This window comes from Cetorhinus maximus, chromosome 15, assembly GCF_964194155.1.
Source record: "Cetorhinus maximus chromosome 15, sCetMax3.hap1.1, whole genome shotgun sequence".
In the NCBI taxonomy this organism is placed as follows: domain Eukaryota; kingdom Metazoa; phylum Chordata; class Chondrichthyes; order Lamniformes; family Cetorhinidae; genus Cetorhinus; species Cetorhinus maximus.
In genome coordinates, this window is record NC_135893.1 from 69,666,831 (window position 1) to 69,687,326 (window position 20,496).

Genomic DNA, 20,496 nt, shown 5'->3' on the forward strand with positions numbered 1-20,496 from the left:
ATGGCCTCAATTCCCCTAATTAATCTAGCTCCCAGTTAAATCCCTGTTAAGGCAACAGTAAAACAACATACATTTCAACAGACCCAGGCAAAGCACACAATACCCTGGACAGTGATATTTAAAATGAATTCTCTTAGTTTCGGTTTCTGGAGACAGCAGCTTGGTACATAGAGGCTGGAGGCTTTTCACACTTGTTAGATCTTAGCATCCCTTCCCCCTTACACATAACCTCATCTCCTTTATACATTGTCCTCCCAATTTAATGTAAATCCCATTGTTCCAATATGTCTCTGCAACTTTACTTTTTCCATAATATAAATCTTTCATAGCACTCATATTAGCAGTAATCTTTGGGAAAAATAAACACACTGTTTGGCTCAGTCTCTTATGGCTAAGTGTAACACCTTACCATCTCTTTGAAATTCACTACTCTGGTTTATCTAAAAATGCAAATGTTCTTCACACCTCACATTCTAAAACTTCAGCCACGTTTACGTATTTAGCATTTCAAACCTAGTTTCCCTTCTGATACATCAAACCACCCAGACCAGCTGTCTGTAATTGAGTTAAACCCCTCATCTCCAACGTTGTGCAAATGGTTCTATGGTTACTTGCTCAAAACACAATGGTTTAACCAGGCGGGGCCTCATTAGCTGAATAGCTCTGCCTTTGTCCATTGCTGGCCAGTGCAGACATCTCATCCACTATCATTTGTGTTGGCTTCAATGGAATGTTTATACAATGCAAGAAATGTTATATTCCAGGGTTTGTTTTGTTAGCCTTTTCTGCATTTTTAAACTGCTCAAACTTGCAGAGCTACCATCATGTGCTAAGTGGAGGCAATTGAAAAAGTGTTGAGTCAAACCTGTGTTTGCAGCATTTTCAGCAGAAGGCATTCATGTTACTTTATGTTTTATAGATGTCTGGAGAGTCAGGTACTGTGTTACCTCCAATGAGGTAGTAGAACAGATGGCTATTAGTCCAAGAGAAAGATCACAGTTGAAGGGAGACTTTTCAAAGAAACAAAATTAGTTAGGAATAAGGGTGTTTTATTAATGTGTACAGGAAAAACCTAAAGCATGGATTATCGGGACCTTCTCACAGTGGAACTGAGCACACTCAAGTGAAGGCAAGATGGAGTCTGGGAGCTTGTACATGTTAACATGTTGCATTTCAAAGTCTTATTTCCTTTGTGTTTTGAGTTATATTATAGTTTCGCCAAATGTATCAGCACCTACATGCTCACCTTCATAAGAAGATGAACTTGTCTTACACATCACAGGTCCAAGCACAGACAAAGGAGTTGATCTATTGGGGAGTGGGATGGGGCTCCATTACCTCTTATAGTCTCCCGCTGGTGAAGCTTGGTGAAAGCACACTTCGAATTCTCTTCCAATGGCCATCATCAACCGTCAGGATGGACTGAGCCAATGGGCCATCCAGGCCAAGGTCCTACAGAAAAATTATGAAGACTTGACTTCTACTTTTTTTAAAAGTTATATTTCAGGTTCAATGCCATATTAGTACATAAAACAATTTCTGCTAAAACTGCACAGAGTGGGCTCAGGCAACATGGGGCAGGTTAGTGTGGGGGGAGGGGGAATAATAGGATCAAACTGAGCCATTTTTGGGGGCAGAGGAAAGAGCAAAATGTTGCAAGATCTCAGTGCTACTTCCCACACCTCAAGAGGCTCCGAAGTGCGCCGATGCCATATTGGGTAAGGAGATCCTCTTGCCTTCCTGGTGGCCCCTAAAATAGGCTTTACATGCATTGGAAGGGACCTAATCCCTGTTTCGGGATTAATTCCGGAAATTTTCAAGTCCTGATTCACATGCACTGGGACTCAGTTCTTGGTTCCTTAGGTAGACTAACCAGAGATTCCCATGTGGACTGCTGGGAAACTGGCAAAAAAAACAAGGTACTTTTCTATGTGGCAACCTGCGTTAATGTAGAGCCAAAGGGAGCAGGAGCGCACTTTTACGTCCACATCAGCACCGGCAATGGGATGAGGTTTCCTAAAGCAATAAAAATAAAATACAAAATTTTAAATTTAATTAATAACATGGCCCTGCTCATGTGACAGAGTCACATGAGGGGTCATGTTTTAGAACATTTTTAATTTCTTTATTATTTTTTTCTGAACTCTTCATCTCCCTGAGGCAGCTCTGTGCCTCAAGAAGGCTATCAAGCGTGCACTCGTGAGCATGTGCAAAGCTGGTGCTCACCCCTCTCGTCCTCCTCCCCCTGCCCGCACAGGCAGCACTGAGCACTGCCGCTCGCATCTCACGCTGGGCGGGTCTTAATTGGCCCGCCCGCTTGAAATCACCTTCTGGCCTCAACCGCGGGCGGTGGTCAGCTTCCCGACCACCCCCACCAAGCCCGCCCGACAAGAATTACATGGAAATCATTGCTTCACCTGGGAGGAATGTTTGAGATGTTGGATGGTGAGGAGAGAGGAGGTAAAAGCGTTAGTATTGCATCTCCTCCGCTTGCATGGAAATGTGCCATAGGAATGAGAGGAGGTGTTTGGGGTAATTGGGGAATGGACCTGGATGTTGCGGGGGGAACGCTGAAAGGGGAGGGGAGGGGAAGATATTTTTGAGGGTGGCATCATACTGGAGGTGATGGAAATGGCAGAGGGTGATCTGTTGAATGCGAAGGCTGATGAGGTGGAAGATGAGGACAAGGGGAACCCTATCATGGTTCTAGGAGGGAGAGGAAGGGGTCAGAGCAGTAGTATGGGAAATGTGACAGACATGTTCCAGGGCCCTGTAAAAAATGTTGCAGAAGAATCTTTCATTGCGATAAAAGGAAGACATATCAGAAGTGCTGGTATGGAAGATGCAGCATCAGAACAGATGTGATAGAGACGAAGAAACTGGAAGAATAGAATGGACTGCTCACAGGCAGTTGTGAGTTGTGAAGAAGTGCAGTTGAGGTAGCTGTAGGAGTCAATGGGATAACTACACACTTAGATGCCACCTGCCATGTTCTTACCACTCACCCCACCTGTATGTATCTGACTGCAGCCACTCTGCATCTTCCTCTCCACTTACTTTCCCACCTAACTTTGTATCGGCAGAAAACATGGATACTAAACACTCAGTCCCCTCATCTAAGTCATTAATATAGACTGTATATAGCTGAGGTCCAAGTACTGGTCCTTGTGGTACACCATGTGATATAGCCTGCTAACCCAAACATGTCCCATTTATTCTTGCTCTTTGTTTTCTGTCCCTTAACCAATCCTCAATCCATGCTAATATATTATCCCCAATCCCATGAAACCTGATTCTGCATAATAAGCTGTGGGGCAACTTAGGGCAGGATTTTGCGCTGAGTGGGCGGGCACTCACTCAACCCGCTCGACTACAAAATGATGCGCGATGACATTGGGCAAGTGTCCCAATGTCATCGCGCACTTGCACAATATTTTGGTCGGCAGGCACGCATGGGAGTCGGCAGTGCACCCGCCAACAATTAACAGACCTATTAAGGCCTTTAAAGTAACAATTGAATGAAATTTTGTGCCGCCTGTCTAACCTTATGGTTAGCGGGCAGGCAAAAAGGCCAAGCAGCCTTTGGATTTTTTAGGAAACCTCGTCCATGGGCAGGATGAGGTTTCCAACAGTAATTGAAAATTAAATAAAATTTTTAAAACTTCATTCATAACATGTCCCTGCTCATGTGACATTGAGTTTTTAAATCTTCAGCTCTCTGGGACAGATCTGTGCCTCAGATAGCTTTCATTGCACGCACCCATGCACATGCGCAAACTCCCGCGCTCGCCCTCCACCTGCCCCCACCCTGGCAGCGCTGAACGCTGCAGTGCGCGTTTCACACTGGCTGGCCGTCAATTGGCCCGATCATCGGCAGCGTTTAACTTTGCGACAGCCCAGCGATGGCCTGGATATAGTGGATAGGGAGGACCTATTTCTTTAGCAGGGAAGCCAATAACCAGGTGGCTTAGATTTAAAGTAATTTGCAGAAGGATGGGAGTGGAGCTGAAATGTTTTCACTCAGGGGGTGTTCGGGGTCTGGAACTCACTGCTTGATAGGATGGTCGAGGCAGAAACCCTTGTATTTAAAAATAGAGTTGGAATGTGGGATGAGGCTAGATTATACTTTTTTGGCTGGCAAAGACACAATGGGCTGACGGCCTCCTTCTGCACTGTAAATGTTTTGTGTTTCTAAGAGGTTAACAGAGTGAGTAACTGGTTGTGTAAGAGGTCAGGTGCAAATAGTGAGCTGTGACATCCTCCCACTGTGGGGTTCGAGTTTCGTGCTGTATAAATCAATTGTTCCTAAATGAATACCTGTTAAATACGCAGTTTTCATTTTAATGCTTAATCACCCCTTCAACACCCCGCTTTTGTCTGGACAGTTCCTGCACAAAGAGGACATTGTTTACAGTTTTGCAGATAATGTATGAATGTTTAATAATTTATTTACTCTGCTCTAGTCAACTTTACCAAAGCAAAGAGGAGAGTTAGTGCAATAATGAGGGAGGCGATTGTACACCACATGCAGCTACTAAACTTTTGCCAGGACTTGTTCATTGGGTTACCTTTGCTGGCAAAGCATGGATGTAATGTGATATATTCACAAACAAAACCATTCCATTTCAATAGATTGTCATTATAATACATTATGCAGGGTATGAATATAAATTATGCACTGAGTTGCACACATCCCCCTAATCTCCACAATAAAAATAAATCATTGACGGCGTTCCCAAAGGCATCAACTTGTTTCACGTCAGAGAATTTCTAATTTCTCACTGGTGATATTTTTTCATTACTGTTAATGAAATTAGACATTTCAAACCCAGACATGCCCACAGCTTCCAGTGGATTGGAAATAATAAACGGATATTTCACTCTGTTTCCCCTCTTGAAAAAGGAACTGTCTAGCCCAGAACTCAAAAAATTTCAGGGATCAGAGTTCTTTGCAGATCATAAAGGATATTGTACCTTTTTTGTTTACTGCTGATAAATCCCTCTCCTGTGCATCACAAATTAGGATGTGGAAATCCTGTCAGAATTCAAGACAATTACACATTTCACTCTCCAAGGTGAGGGGTGCAAATTCCAGGCAACAAGCCAGATAGAGCTTGGGTGAGATACACCTTCTATTCTACCTCAACAACATGGCTCAGTCCAAATCTCCAAAGATCAAAATGGGAGAGGTAACCAATGAGAATTTAATTGAACCCAGTGAGATAGAGCTAGAGATAGGAGACTAACCAGAGTGTCTGTCCATTCGATCTCCCCTATCAAACATACTCTTTTCCCTCAACACCTTAGTAAGCCTGACCTTTGCCCTGCATATTATGAGATCAGATCAGGTGGAGGAAACACAGAAATCAAATTACATTCCAGCTGAACCACCAAAGCAAGTTGAAACAAACATTCAGATAAAGAAAACAAGGGCTTATTGCAGTAGCAAGAAGAACTAATAAAAAGCAAATAACCCTCAGTGTAGGTCAATACTTACCGGCCTGTTGGTGAACAAAGTGTAAAACTCTTTTATGAAGATGACTTTAATCAGGTCAGGGTCCTTGATGGAGACAATGGGCAGATGCCCATCATAAATGCTAAAGGAAAAGACAGAAGTGTTAGAACGTGAACCTGGGTCATAGATAAAGTGTGAAATCTGACTGCTGTAAAAGAGTGACTTATTGCCACAACTTTGGGTGGTCTGGACACCCAGGTCTCCATCATTATAGTGATCTCACCGACATGTAGACGTTTCCTTGCAACTAGGAACAGGCCAGAGAAACCCAAGTGCCAATATTTACTGGGAGATAAAGTTCTGGACAGCACAGATTTCACAGATGTCCTGCAGTTTTCGTCACCAGTTTTCCCTTTTGAAAGCAAGCCTATTTCATAGGCTGTCTACCAGTCAGGTAGGTAAGGCTGTGGCACTTGTCCACAGTGGAAATCAGGTAGGGGGAAAAGGAGATAGCATGGAGGGGTGGTGAGGGGATGAAGAGTTGAAGGCTGTAAGAGGTGGCCAAGAGAGCACTGAAATAGTTCAAGACTAGGAAACCCAACAGAAAAAGGGTCATAAATAAAAAGTATGTAAAATCAATGGAGGTATGCAGCAGCATTCTCAAGACCTTTCACCATATCACCCATCCCTCCTGAAGAGTGAATTAATTGTCCCCACCTACCACCTGCTACTCCCGAAGCCCCTCCTGGACCAAAGAGAAATGAGAATTTAAAAGTTCTCAGCCTGACAGAAATCACCTCCAGATCAATTAATTTTGTGAAACTACTGGGACGTTTCCTGGGGCCTCCTCCAAACTCTTGCCGGTTTTCAATGGATGGAATTCCTGAGGTAGACCAGGAAGTTCTCCCAGACACAACAGTGAAAATGCATCGATTCCCAGAGGATTGAGGCTTCATCCCATTATTCCAGTTAATTGAATGGAGAAGCACTCCACCTGTGTCTAAGCCCAAACAGGGTGAATTTCAAGCTCAGTGTGATTGCACCATTGGAGACAATTTCTCAGTTTGAATGTCTGCAAAAGAACCAAATGTATTAAAGTTGAATACCCCTCACCGAAAACTGCAGAACTCAATAGAAATGTGCATCCTTTTGAGTACAATGATAAAAAGTGAAGGTAATCAAGCCAACAGTGTTCCTCAATGTAAAGATAGCATCCTTAGAAATGTAATAATTGCATCAGTATCAACACTGCTGGGAATGATCTGTGTCTTTAAACTATGTTTATCATCTGTACATCACATCTTGAATTACATTTCACATTAAAAATGCATTTTATTCCAGTAAAGTGGATAAAAATCCACACCTTCATATTCCTGGCTGATTAAATGCACTCACCCCCACAGCTTTCCATACTTCTTGTAGCATTCTGTATCGAACCCAAACATACCCTGGCCAGGAAGAAAACATCATCAGCAAAAGTGTTCACATAACACAGAAAGGTAGAACAATAATTACTTTCTGTGTGTGGATACTAGGGGCTGAATTTTGGGAGTGAGCATGGAGGCGGGCAGGTGCAAAATTTCATGACATCTGGCCAGTGCGATGGTCCCCTAGCAACATCCTACCCCCATGCCATTTTCCCAAAATGGGGGTGGGGGGAGCAGATCAACCTGTCCACAAGTGGAAGTGGCTGTTTATTTGCTTGTTTAACAGCCCATGTAGGCTTCTTTTCAGAGGTTGACTAGAGTCGTCAGGGAACAGTGTATTTGCCCAGAGGTGCCCTCCCAGCAGCACTTTGGGGGGCTAGTATTCTAGGCAGCCTTTGAGGCCCTCGGTGACTGCCTGGCTTCAACTGCACCGACTGGCCACCATCTCAACAGTAGTGGCCTGGCTGATGAATCTATTTTTTAATTTAAAAATGATAAAAAGTTGGAGAGAGGGCACCTCAAAATGGAGGCACCCTCTCTCTTCCTTACCTGAAAGGCAGCCTGCTGCTTCTTCAATGCTGGAGAGTCTCCTATTGACTCTGAGCTTCCAGAACCAACCCCCTGCTCTTAATTGGCTGGTGAGTCCGCACTCTGGCCACTAATTGGCCAATTCCGAGGAAATCGCTGCTGGGCGGCTGCTCCCCATACAGTGCCCTTATTTGACCCAGACTTTCTAGTCCAGAAACTCGCAGGGAAAAACCCTGCCCTACAAAAGAAAATCTACCAGCTTGTATTGTTCTGAAGACAAGGAACATAAATACTAATACAAAAGCAAAATAGTGTGGATGCTGGAAATCTGAAATAGAAGCAGAAAATGTTGCTAATATTCAGCAGGTCAGCCAGCATTTATGGAGAGAGAAACAGAGTTACCAGGCATAATTTTATGCTTCCCCCAGGTGCAGGATGGGGGATGAGTGGGGGCATGAAATTGGGTGTAATGTCATGGACACTGTTCCTAGCGCCTGCACGCTACCCCCGACCTCACTGCAATTTTACAGGTGGCAGGGACTGCAGCAGGCAGTTCCCCTGCCCTTTGGCCACTTCAGGGCCTTTTCCCGCCGCAATCTTTCCTGCTGTGGGCGGAAGCCAGAGCTAAGTTTAAAGCCTGAACGTCTCAATTCTTGAGCTACCAGCAGGAGAGGGGCACTTCCTCCTTTATGGCCCTCCCTTAGACCCTCTCCTCCCGTTGTCAGTGCCAGGGAGAGAAATCATGGGCCCTGGTGCTTTGCCAGCTTCCAGGCCCCTAATTCCACCCCACCCCACACCTTTAATCCTCCCCCTCACATCCTTTAGGTGCCCAGAATTAGGCGGTGTTGAACTGTTTTATATAGGTCTGGCAAAACTTCTTGTGTTTTGTAATCTATGCCTCAATTTAGAAAGCCATGTTTCAGTAGGATAGACTTCACAGCCAGGGCTTTGTAAGAAAATTCCACACAACTTGGTCATTCATATTATGCAACCAGCTTCTTTCAACCAGTACTTATGCAATATCCGGACAACAACATTCAGAAAACTTGAGTTTCATTAGCATCATAAACAACAATCCTTTGTACAAATGAGAATATCTTGAGCTAACAGTGGCCTAATCTATAGGTGCATAACTCTTGGTTTCACTTCCAATTTTAAAAATGGCAAAATCTTCCAGTAAATTAGCACCAACAATGTTAACAGAAAAATTACATGTTGCATTGAGTGATAAATGTTTTCTCATCTTAAATTGAAACTAACCATAATTATAAATGCCCAGCTTGTGTTCGCCCCTGGTGGTACAGACCCTACGCTGGCCTTGGCAGAATTCATATGAAAGTGGGGGTGAGAAGCAGGTTGGCTTTCAACCTGGGTTTTCCTCCTCTCCCCAGTTGGTGTGGATAGGTTTTTGGAGAGGGGAAAGAGGGAGAAGGGCAGGGTGTGTGTGGGTGCCCACTCCGAACAGTATGTTTGTGTGTGTGTGTCTGTATGTGTGAGAGTGTTTGTGTGTGAGAGAGAGAGTGTGTGTGTGTGTGTGTGAGAGTGCATCTGTGTGCGAGAGAGAGTGTGTGTGTGAGTGCGTGTGTGAGAGAGTGTGTGTGTGTGTGTGAGAGAGAGTGTGTGTGTGAGAGAGAGTGTGTATGTGTGTGTGAGAGAGAGAGAGTATGTGTGTGTGAGAGAGAGAGAGAGAGTGTGTGTGTGTGTGTGAGAGAGAGTGTGTGTGTGTATGTGTGTGTGTGTGAGAGAGTGTGTGTGTGAGAGAGAGAGAGGGTGTATGTGTGTCTGTGTGTGTGTGTGTGCGCCCAGTTCACTCCCAGTCTCAGGGCTCTCACTCTATCATTGTCGAGGAAGGACTGATTCGGGAGTGATTGTTTCCAACACTGGAATTGCACCTCATGTTGTCAAAGCACCAACATTACATGGTCAATTGGAGACAAAACCAGAATTACAGATTCCACTCCCAAGGCCCCATGTCCAGCGAATCGGGTAATGGCAGGATCTGTCAACACAGAGTCCCAGGCCAGGTCGCAGTGAAAATAAAGAGAGGATACAGAGACACAGTCACACAATCTGATACCCAGACAGTCCTCAATAAATTGTTGGAAAGCTGCCACATTGTATTGATCAGATGGGACTGAAAGAATTTTTCACAGGGGATGGCAATGTGGTGGGACTTCGTATTAACACCAAGGGTAGAATTTTTGGGTCAGTAGCTGTCCGGGATCAGCGGGCCCAGGAGTGGCGAGGGAACGGGTTGCCGCCCGCGATTGGCTCCCGACCACGATTTCACGCTGGTTGGCCAATTAACGGCTGCCTCAGGGAGCTGACAAATTTAAAATCAATAAAGACAGAATTTAAAACCCAGAAAAAATGCCCAGGCATCAGAATGAGTCACCTGTGCGTGGACATTATAAAAATTCTGTGCATAAATTTTTTTAAAAAATTTAATTACGGAAACCTCACTTGCTTTACGCACTTGGATGAGGTTTCCTGAAAAATACAAAGGCCCGGCCGATTTGCCTGCCCACCAGCTGTAAGGTTGGGCGGGCAGCGAAAAATCCCTGTTAACTGATACTTTAGTGACCTTAATAGGCCTCTTATTTGTCGGCCGGCGCGCTGTCGGCTCTTTCATTCGCTCACCGACCAAAATATCGCGTGAGTGCACGAAGATGTCGGGATGCTAGCCTGATGTCATCGCGCGCTTATTCAAGCTCAAATGTGCTGGGCACGTGCCCACAAACAAAGCGGAAAATCCTGCTCCAAGCGTAGTGGCTGGAGGGGGTTTGGAAGGGCCAGGCCCACACACCATCGAAGGAGTGGTGTGGGGAAGGACTGGAGAGGTGAGGCACTAGGCACTTTACCACTTACAGAATCACAAGTCACACCCTGCTCTTTGACCTGTTCTTTCCCATTTCTATCTCGAAGAACAACCATTCAAGTAATTCCAAGAGCTCTCACAGCTCCTTTGAGCTTTGAAGGCAATCTTTTGTAACCGTTAATGAGTTTCAACAATTGCCCTTGTGCCCAGGCCCTTTGCATATATGCTCTTTTATCTAAAATCCTGCTGGACTGTTCTGTACAATATTGAAATTCTACTCAGCTTCTCAGTAGCTATGTCTACAGGCTTCCAGGCCTTTCTCTTGCATGCAAAATTCCTGCAATAGATTCTATGTAAATTAAATTGTCATTAGACACCTGGTAGAAGGACTCGCTGACACAGCCAGCACACAACAAGGATGATGCACCCAAGTAATGGGGACTGTGGTCTCTGCTGGAGACATCTCCTCCTCTGAGGAAGAGGGGGGCAGAAGGGAGAGGAGGCCAGATGTCCCAATGCAGCTTCCAGGGAAGCGACATGTGGGAGGAAAGGCGCAGGCACAAGGGGTGCAGGGCCAACAGGAAGTCCAAGGCGGAAGGGGTCACAGAAGACGCCATTATCCTGCTGTCAGGGTTTACAGGCAGCGATGCAGCCACCTCCATAAATCCGAGGTGCAATGCCGAAGGAAGCTCCGCCTCTCCAGGGAGACAGTGACCTCCATTTGTCAGATGATCGGGCCTGAGATCAGCTCTGACTGTGTGGTAGTCTTCTCAATTAGCCACCTTTTGTTCCACCTAACTGGAAGCAACTTGAAGGCAGACTCCAATTCCATTTATGGCCAAAACGGTACAGTTTCTCCAACTGTATTCTCCAGTGGCAAGTGGAAACAACTCAAACCAGCAGAGAACGGGGGTGGGGGGGCACCATAAACACAAAACTGATCCCATTCCTACCTGAGCTACCTTACTACCCTCTCCAGGCTCTCCCCAAACCACGTACAAGATCACAGGTATGGACCTTGCCCATCCTTCACAGAGCTGTGCCCCATCCCTTTGACCGCTTCCGGTGATTGAATGGAGGTATTACCTGACTGAGTAAATATTGGGCAGAATTTTAAGCCTCGTGAGCGGGCACAGGCCTGACCTGATTGGGCATAAAATAATGCAAGAGGACATCGGGCAAGAGTCCTGGCGTCGTCCCGCACACGTGCAATCTTCAGGTCAGCGGCCGCACGCAGGTGTTGGTGCTGCACCCGCCATCAATTAAGAGGCCGCTTAAGGCCATTAAAAGCCCAATTGAACCCGATTTTACGTTGCCCGTGTGATTTCGTGCTCATTGCACGTGCAAAACGGACAGGTGGGCAGCTCACATTTTGCAAAACTTCACCCAAGGGTGGGATAAAAAGGGTCAGCAGCATTGCCATTGTGAGTAGTGAAGAGTTTAGGAGATAGTTTGTTGCTGGTTGCTTATTTGAACTTGACAGCTTCATCTCTGTTAGAGCTTCATTCTTAGCATTTCTAGGCTTCATTTCAGGACTCATTTGTGTCTCCAAGGCCCTCGGAGGATTCGGGCCATGAGGACCCTTCCAGGTATCAAACAGCCTTCCGTTACCCTGGTAATGGGGATTGTGCTCTCCGCTGGAGGCACCTCCTCCTCTGAGGAAGAGAGGAGCAGAAGGGAGGAGGCCAGGTGTCCCAGTGTAGCTTCCAGGGAAGCGACATGTGGGAGGAGAGGCACAGGCACAAGGGGTGCAGGGCCAACAGGAAGTCCAAGGCAGAAGAGGTCACAGAAGACACCATTATCCTGCTGTCAGGGTCTACAGGTGGCGATGCAGCCACCTCAATATGTCCGAGGTGCAAGGCCAAAGGAGGCTCCGCCTCTCCATGCAAACCGTGACCTCCATTTGCCAGATGATTAGGCCTGAGATCAGCTCTGACTGTGTGGGTGGACACCCCATGCCAGTGGCTCTGAAGGTCACAGTGGCCCTCAACTTCTGTGCCTCCGGCTCTTTCCATGGGTCAGTGGGAGATCTATGTGGAGTCTCCCAATCAGCTGTCCACAGTTGCGTCAAGCTGGTGACAGAAACTCTGTTCGGGCAGGTACTGACATTCATTCATTTCCGTACAGATGAGGACAGCCAGCCTGAGCAAGCCAGAGGTTTTGCAGCGATTGCTGGGTTCCCCCGTGTCCAGGGTGACATCAGCTGCTCACATGTGGCTATCAAGGTACCAGTGGGTGAGCCGGGTGCCTTTGTCAACAGGAAGGGATTCTACTCCATGAACATCCAGATAGTGTATGATCACAGAATGCTGATTCTGCATGTCTGTGCAAGGCATCCTGGCAGCTCCCATGACACGTACATCTTGAGACACTCCCAGGTGCTGAGGCTCTTCAGTGCTCCAGCCCGGGTGGATGGATGGCTGCTGGGTGACAAGGGCTATCTGTTGAAAAGGTGGCTTATGATGCCTCTCTGCCACACAAGAACAGAGGTGGAGCAGTGTTATAATAGGAGCCATGCCTCCACAAGGGCGGTAGTAGAGAGAACCATAGGTCTTCTGAAGATGCGCTTCTGGAACTTTCATGGGGAGCACTACAATACCCCCCAGAGCGAGTGTCACTAGTCGTGGTTGCATGCTGCACTCTCCACAATCTGGCACTGGCAAGGGGGGGCCCACTGGAGGGAGAGGATCTTGATGCAGCTCCACAGGCCACAAGGATGAACCTAGTGGTGAGTCAGAAGAGGAGCACGGTGAGGAGAATGCCGAGGGCATAGGGACAGACCTCTGTATCCTTCAGGGAGGCAGGGACACTGGGGATGCCTTGATCATACGTTCCTTCAGCTAAGATAAAAGAAAAATACTGCAGATGCTGGAAATCTAGAACAAAAACAAAAATACCTAGAAAAACTCAGCAGGTCTGCCAGACTGCCAAAGATCTGCTTCCACCTCATGCCAGGGCTACCACCTCCATCCCGGATGTCTGAAATGACTCTTTCATTTGAGCCCAAAGTCCAATCAGTGCCTGTGCAATAAAGTTTAGAGCCACTCATCTCCTGCATTCTCCTACTGGTGTATCCTGCAGGAAAAATATAAAAAGGTGAAGCATACTCAGGCCATTACGACAAAAACAAAATTTATCTCATTTTGACAATCCAAAATATTTACATAATCTCTGGTCTTCATTCCCAGACAAGTAAACATAAACAAAACATTACACAACAGAAGACCACCCGTGACCAGTCCCCTCTTGTGCTCATGGTGCCCTAAACTTAAGTTTGCGAGTGCTATGTCTTGGTGCCCCCCTTCCCCATCCCCCCGCAGGCGGCGGCATTAGAGACAGCCTGCTGACTCTGCTGTCTTGTTGGCCTTGATGACCTTGATGGCGGTCGTCTCTGGCCAGTGGAGCCTGTGTTGGCCCCGCCTGGGAGGGAGCGGCCAGTGCCACAGCTGGCATCTCCCTAGTCATTGCAGCCTCATCAGATGCCACGGTCACTGGCAGTAGGGTGGAGGAGCTGCTGCCGTCATCCAGAGCACCCTGAGAGGAGCCCGCAAAGATGACAAGCAGCTCATGCACCAACATGAGGTCGTTCTGGACCTCCATTCTCGCCACTAATGGACGGGCACCTAGCTGGGATGCTGGGTGCCTCATCCATCTCCTACACTGGCACTGACCACCTGAGGTCATTGCCTGTGTGAGGGGCTTGCAGATCCGAGCGCAACCCCAGGAACCCCTGATTCTGTCCCTGGAGCTGCCTCTCCATGAGAGTTGCCACTCTCTCAATGGAGGAGACAGTGCGCTTGGCCATGAGGGTCAACGCAATGCTCATGCTCTGTATGGACTCCGCATGGCGGAGAAGTGTGAGGTGATGCATTTTGGTAGGAAGAACCTGGACAGGCAATATAAAATAAGGGGTGAAATTTTGAAGGGGTGCAGGAGCAGAAAGACCTGGGAAGATATGTGCATAGATCATTGAAGGTGGCAGGGCAGGTGGAGAGAGCAGTTAATAAAGCATATAGTATCCTGAGCTTTATTAATAGGGGCATAGAGTACAAGAGCAAGGAGGTTATGCTGAATTTATGTAAGATACTCATTAGACCTCAGCTGGAATATTGTGTACAGTTCTAAGGGAGAACAATGACATGTCATTAGTTTAAGTCATCACACTGTCATTGTGCATGCCAGGCACCCTGGTGACACAATGGAGATCTGCATCATGGTGCCATCGTCTTTCAATGATCAATGGGGAATCCAGATTTGAGGCTTCCATCAATGAAGAGACTACACAAGAATGTTTGCACCATCCAAAACTCTCACCTCTGTGCACTGCACTCTTACGTTTGTTTGACACCCAGCTCCTCCTGCGGCCGGTTGACTGAGGTGCATGGCGCCTCTCCAGCTCCACGCCGTCCTGCTCGTATCTGGATAGGATTAGGAGGTTAGCGGGGCCTCCGCTGGTCTGCGACCTTTCAATTATGGTTATGGGTTGTCTTCTCCTGAAAGGATAGAGGAGCATTGATTAGTCCACTCTCTACCTGCAGCACCATTGCAACCTGGCTAACCTCAGCTGAGGAACACCTTGCAGGCAGATCCGAGTCATGGCCCTCGAGCCGCAAGGCACTCAGTCCAAGCAGCCAGGGCTCACCCCCTTGGCTGGTTCTGGTGTCATTGACAGTTGGCACTCAGACTCCAACACCCCTGAGCTCCATGGGGGCGGGGGGTGGGGGGGAGCGGGGGTCCAGCCCTTAACGCTTCTCCACATTGATCCATGCCAACATGGTACTCGCCCTTCCTGAGCGCAGCTGGTCATTAAACCTCTTGCGGCACTGGACCCATGTGGGCCGCACAACATCATGGCTGCTGACATGTGCTGCCACCTCCTCCCAAGCCCGTTATGTTAGGTGTGGTGGCCTCCTCCTTCTGTTCCTTGGTACAAGGCTGTCCCTTCTGGCAGCCACCTCCTCTAGCAGGACCGTGAGGCACTCGTCCGCAAACGGGGGGGGGGGGGGGGGGGGGGAGTGCCCACCCGACCTGTGCTCCCGCCTGTCTTCTCCAGCCGCGCTTGAGGCCATAACTGCGGTGTTCAGAACGCTGCAAATATGTTATCAAAACAAAAAACTGTGGACGCTGGAAATCCAAAATAAAAACAGAAACAGAAATACCTGGAAAAAGCTGCAAATATGTTCTTCCCTGGCAGCCTTCCAGGCTTAAACCGGCCACTGGGTCGCGATTGGACCCTCGCCCCAGCCCGGCTCTTCCCAACCATTGGCAAAACACGTTTCAGGCTGGGCGGGCTTTAATTGGCCGGTCAGAATTAAATCGTGGTCGGGGGCCGATCGCGGGCGGCGTCCCAATTCCTGACCAGTCGCGGGCCCGCCGATCATGCCTGCCCGCCAAGGATAAAATTCAGGCCATTGTCTTTCAGATGAAAAGCTAACCTGAGGCCCTGTCTGGCCTCTCTGCTGCTGGACAGAAAAGATTCCACTATTTTGAAGAAGAATAGGGGAGTTCTCCCTGCTGTTCTGGGCAATGTTCATCCCTCAACCAACATTACCAAATCAGATTATTTGGTCATTATTGTTGTATTATCTCTTTCTTGACAAATACAAACAAAGCTTAAAGCAGGTATAGAGGTTGAACACAGAACTTTAATGGAGGCTTCTTCTACCTCTGGCCTAGCTGCAGTCCACTCATCCCCAGGTAACTCCCCATATGCTGATCCAGGCAGGAGGTAATGTTGTCGCTGGACTAGTAATCCAGAGACCCAATGGTCTCGAGCCCTGGGTTCGAATCCCACCACGGCACATGGTGAAATTTGAATTCAATAAAAATCTGTAATTATGAGTCTAATAATGACCATGAAAAGATTGTTGTAAAAGCTGACCTGGCTCACTAATGCCCTTGAGGGAAGGAAATCTGCCCTACAGGTGACTCCAGACCCACAGCAATGAGGTTGACTCTTGAATGTGTCACTCAGTTGCATCAATCTGCTAAAATCGGCAATGCTAAAAAGCCTAAAAGGAATGGAACCAGATGGACCACCCAGTATCGACCAAGGCACCAGAAAGGACAGCAGCAAACTCAGCCTATTGACCCTGCAAAGTCTTCCCTTACTAACATCTGGGGTCTAGAACCAAAATTGCATCAAGCAACATAGTCATACTCACTGAATCAGACCTTATAGACAATGTCCCAGGCACCACCATCACTATCCCTGGGCATGTCCTGGTCCCACCAGCAGGACAGACCCAGCAGAGGTGGTGGCACAGTGGTATACACAGTTTGGAGGGAATTGCCCTGGGAGTCCTCAACATTGCTGCCAGACCCCATGACGTCACATGGCATCAGGTCAAACATGGGCAAAGAAACCTCCTGCTGATAACCACATACCACACCCACTCTCCCCCACCTTAGCTGATGAATGAGTTCTCCACCATGTTGAATGCCATTTGGAAAAAGCACTGAGGGTAGCAAGGATACAGAATGTACTCTGGTTGGGGGACTTCAATTGCCCATCACCCAGAGTGATGGGGGAGCCCAGCACATCAGTGCAAAAGACAAGGTTGAAGCATTTACAACAATCTTCAACCAGAAGTGCCAAATGGATGATCCATCTCGGCCTCCTCCAGAGGTCCCCAGCATCACAGATGCCAATATTCAACCAACTCAATTCACTTCACATGATATCAAGAAACGGCAAAAGACACTGGACACTGCAAAGGCTATGGGTACTGACAATAGTACTGAAGACTTGTGCTCCAGAACTTGCCGCACCCCTAGCCAAGCTGTTCCAATACAGCTACAACACTGGCATCTACCCGGCAATGTGGAAAATTGCCCAGGTGTGTCCTGTACGCAAAAAGCAGGATGAATCCAACCCGCTTAATTACCTGCCCCATCAATCTACTCTCGATCATCAGTGAAGTGATGGAAGGGGTCATCAACAGTGCTATCAAGCAGCACTTGGTTAGCAATAACCTGCTCATTGACGCCCAGTTTGGGTTCCGCCAGGGCCACTCAGCTCCTGATCTCATTACAGACTTGGTTCAAACATAGACAAAAGAGCTGAACTCCTGAGGTGAGGTGACAGTGACTGCCCTTGACATCAAGGCAGCATTTGAGCGCAGATCAAGGAGCCCCTGCAAAACTGGAGTCAATGGAAATCAGGGGAAAACTCTCCGCTGGTTGGGATCATACCTAGCACAAAGGAAGATGTTTGTGGCTGTTAGATGTCAGTCATCTCAGCTCCAGGACATTACTGCAGGAGTTCCTCAGGGTAGTGTCCTAGGCCCAACCATCTTCAGCTGCTTCATCAATGTCCTTCCTTCCATCATAAGGTCAGAAGTGGGGATGTTCGCTGATGATTGCACAATGTTCTGCACCATTCGTGACTCCTCAGATACTGAAGCAGTCCATGTCCAAAGGCAGCAAGACCTGGACAATATCTAGGCTTGGGCTGACATGTGGCAAGTAACATTCATGCCACACAAGTACCAGGCAATCAACATCTCCAACAAGAGAGAATCGAACCATTGGGCATTCAATGGCATTACCATCACTGAATCCCCAATTATCAACATCCTGGGGGTTACCATTGACCAGAAACATGAACTGGACTAGCCATATAAATACTGTGGCTACAAGAGCAGGTCGGAGGCTAGGAATCCTGCAACGAGTAACCCATCTCCTGACTCCCCAAAGCCTGTCCACCATCTACAAAGCACAAGTCAGGAGTTTGATGGGATACTCTCCACTTGCCTGGATGAGTGCAGCTCCAACAACACTCTGACACCATCCAGGACAAAGCAGCCCGCTTGATTGGCACCACATTAACAAACATTCACTCCCTCCACCACCGGCGCACAGTGGCAGCAGTGTGTACCATCTACAAGATGCACTGCAAGGACTTACCAAGCCTCCTTAGACAGCACCTTCCAAACCCATGACCACTACCATCTAGAAGGACAAGGACAGCAGACACATGGGAACCACATCGTCTGGAAGATCCCCGCCAAGCCACGCACCATCCTGATTTGAAAATATATCGCTGCTCCTTCACTGTCACTGGGTCAAAATACTAGAATTCCCTCCCTAACAGCACTGTGGGTGTACCTGCACCACAGGGACTGCAGCAGTTCAAGAACGCTCACCACTACCTTCTGAAGGGCAATTAGGGATGGGCAATAAATGCTGGCCTAGCCAGTGACACCCACATCCCATGAATGAATATAAAACCTCTAACCTCCAAGTTACATGCACATAGAATCCAAGTTGGTGGCTGCGAGTGTCGGATGAAGTGATGGGGTTTCTCCATCAGTGCTGTGCTGTTGCTCTCTCTTTACCTCTTTGGGCTTCTACGGTTGGGCATATGGCAGTTCTTGGATGCCTGAAAGCAGGAATTCAGAAGGGGGAGGGTTAGGATAAAGCATGGGGACAAGGGGGAGTGGGGTATAAAGCAAGAGGTCCATGGTCACGCCGTCAGCAGCTTGGCCTGGCAGATAGCTGGATGGGGATGAGCTAGAAGTTGAGACAGCACATAAGACAGAAACACAAGGTTATCCTCCAATGTGCTCAGCAACCCCAGATGCCATAGGGGTTGCTGCTGGCCCCATGATGTGGACAATCAGAGATACAGGTGTCCTTGTCCCCCAACAGGTTCTGCTCTCCTTCCTTCTATTACGTGCTACCTGGTCCCAAAAGTAGAGAGGTCAAAATGTCAGCGATTGTGTTGCACTGTGTTTGGATAATGTTCTTGCCATAACTGAATTAATGGAGGTGTATGGAGGCAGCGAGAGGTGGGTGTGAGGCTGACAACACTGATAGGCGTGTGAGGGTGAGGTGGAGTATCTGGATTTTAGACATAATCCCAGATTCGAGAAAGTGCTGCTAGGTGAGTGATAGGGGGTGTGGTGCATTGAGCAGTGTGAGAGGCTGTTATGGTTATAGGAAATGTCATGTGATGGTGCACACACTGGTATTGACCACCCCCGTGAGGCTATTAGGCTTTTTGTGGCACTGCTGCCAGGTTCTCGGGTCAAAACTCGAAGTTGACCTCCCCGCCCATCCCTTGCCATTCCATTCTGAGAGTGGCCCTTCAGGGCCTCCTGGCCCCCTGTGGAATCATGGTGCCGCTCCTTCCACATCCTCTCCACATGTGTCACCCTGGAACCCGCTCCCTGCCTTGATGATCACTTTGGTATCATTTAAATTGCAGCAATGTTCTTCGGTGAAACCTCCCCTTTAGAGGGACAGCCTGCCTTCAAGAAGAGCAGGCTGGCTGCATCATGTTCTTTCTGAACAACATTGTTCAGACTCCTGCTGAGGGTAGAGCATGCTGACATGTAAGAAGACTGCAGGGTGGGATCCACTCAGCCAGATTCTGCAATCATGTAGATGAGGTGTTTGTAACAAATTTGGCCTCATCTTGATCTGACTGGGCACAGGCAGGTCATGAACCATGCTCAGAGCACTCTCACTCCCAATTATAGGGGTATGAATTCAAACTAGACTCTACAAACACTTAGTGAGATTGTCCTTCGGGAGAGTTTCTCCAGCTTTCGGCTGGTCCACTAAATGAAGCATTTAGAGCGTGAAAAGAGACAGTCAGTCTGCACCAGCCCTGCTCTGCCCAGAGTCTCCCGTGACCCAAATATAAACAGGAGCTCCAGAGACGTCACTCTCAGCTCTCAATTAAAGGGAGAAACAGGGCTGGAGCAGAATAATTTTATAACAGGCGACGTTCTAACTGGAGTTATTGACGTGGTGGAGAAAGAGAAAACAAACAAACCTTTCTGTAATGGAATATTGTTCCAATGAATGGCAGTGGCCTTGGACCTGGAACTCCCGTCCATCTAAATAACCCATATGGTAAAACACTGTACCTGCAAATGGAATTGAAGTGGTTACAATCTCATAAACAACAAAACAAATTGGTTAGTATGAGCTAAATCAAATATACCTTCCAGTCTATAAATACATTAAAATATTCTCTTATTGAAACACCAATCCTGTGTCAAATAGATATTATCACTTAAAAGTGTAAACAATATTGAACACCTTCAAACAAGGTTCAGGTATCAGAGATTCGTGACAGGATTGTGGATTGTTTTAATCACTGTTTCAGTGGAAACCCAGCAACATTCACAACTAGAAGAGAATCATATAACAACCCATGGATATTGTAAATTTGGTGGCAGCAGCTTTACAATAAACTCCAACCCCTTTGTGCAGTGGGACCATAGACAGTAAACATTACCAAAGCTGATGGTTCC

At 47.5% G+C, this 20,496-nt stretch overlaps 1 long non-coding RNA gene across 1 annotated transcript; it reads right to left on the reverse strand.

Annotated features, from left to right (window-relative positions):
* Nucleotides 1-1,048: 1,048 nt before the first annotated feature.
* On the reverse strand, nucleotides 1,049-20,111 carry LOC144690780 (uncharacterized). The gene is made up of 5 exons (XR_013578961.1): nucleotides 20,013-20,111; nucleotides 6,851-6,903; nucleotides 5,498-5,597; nucleotides 4,318-4,388; nucleotides 1,049-1,452 (listed from the first exon to the last, which is right to left on the reverse strand). It is a non-coding gene; the product is annotated as an uncharacterized LOC144690780 (long non-coding RNA).
* Nucleotides 20,112-20,496: the final 385 nt, after the last annotated feature.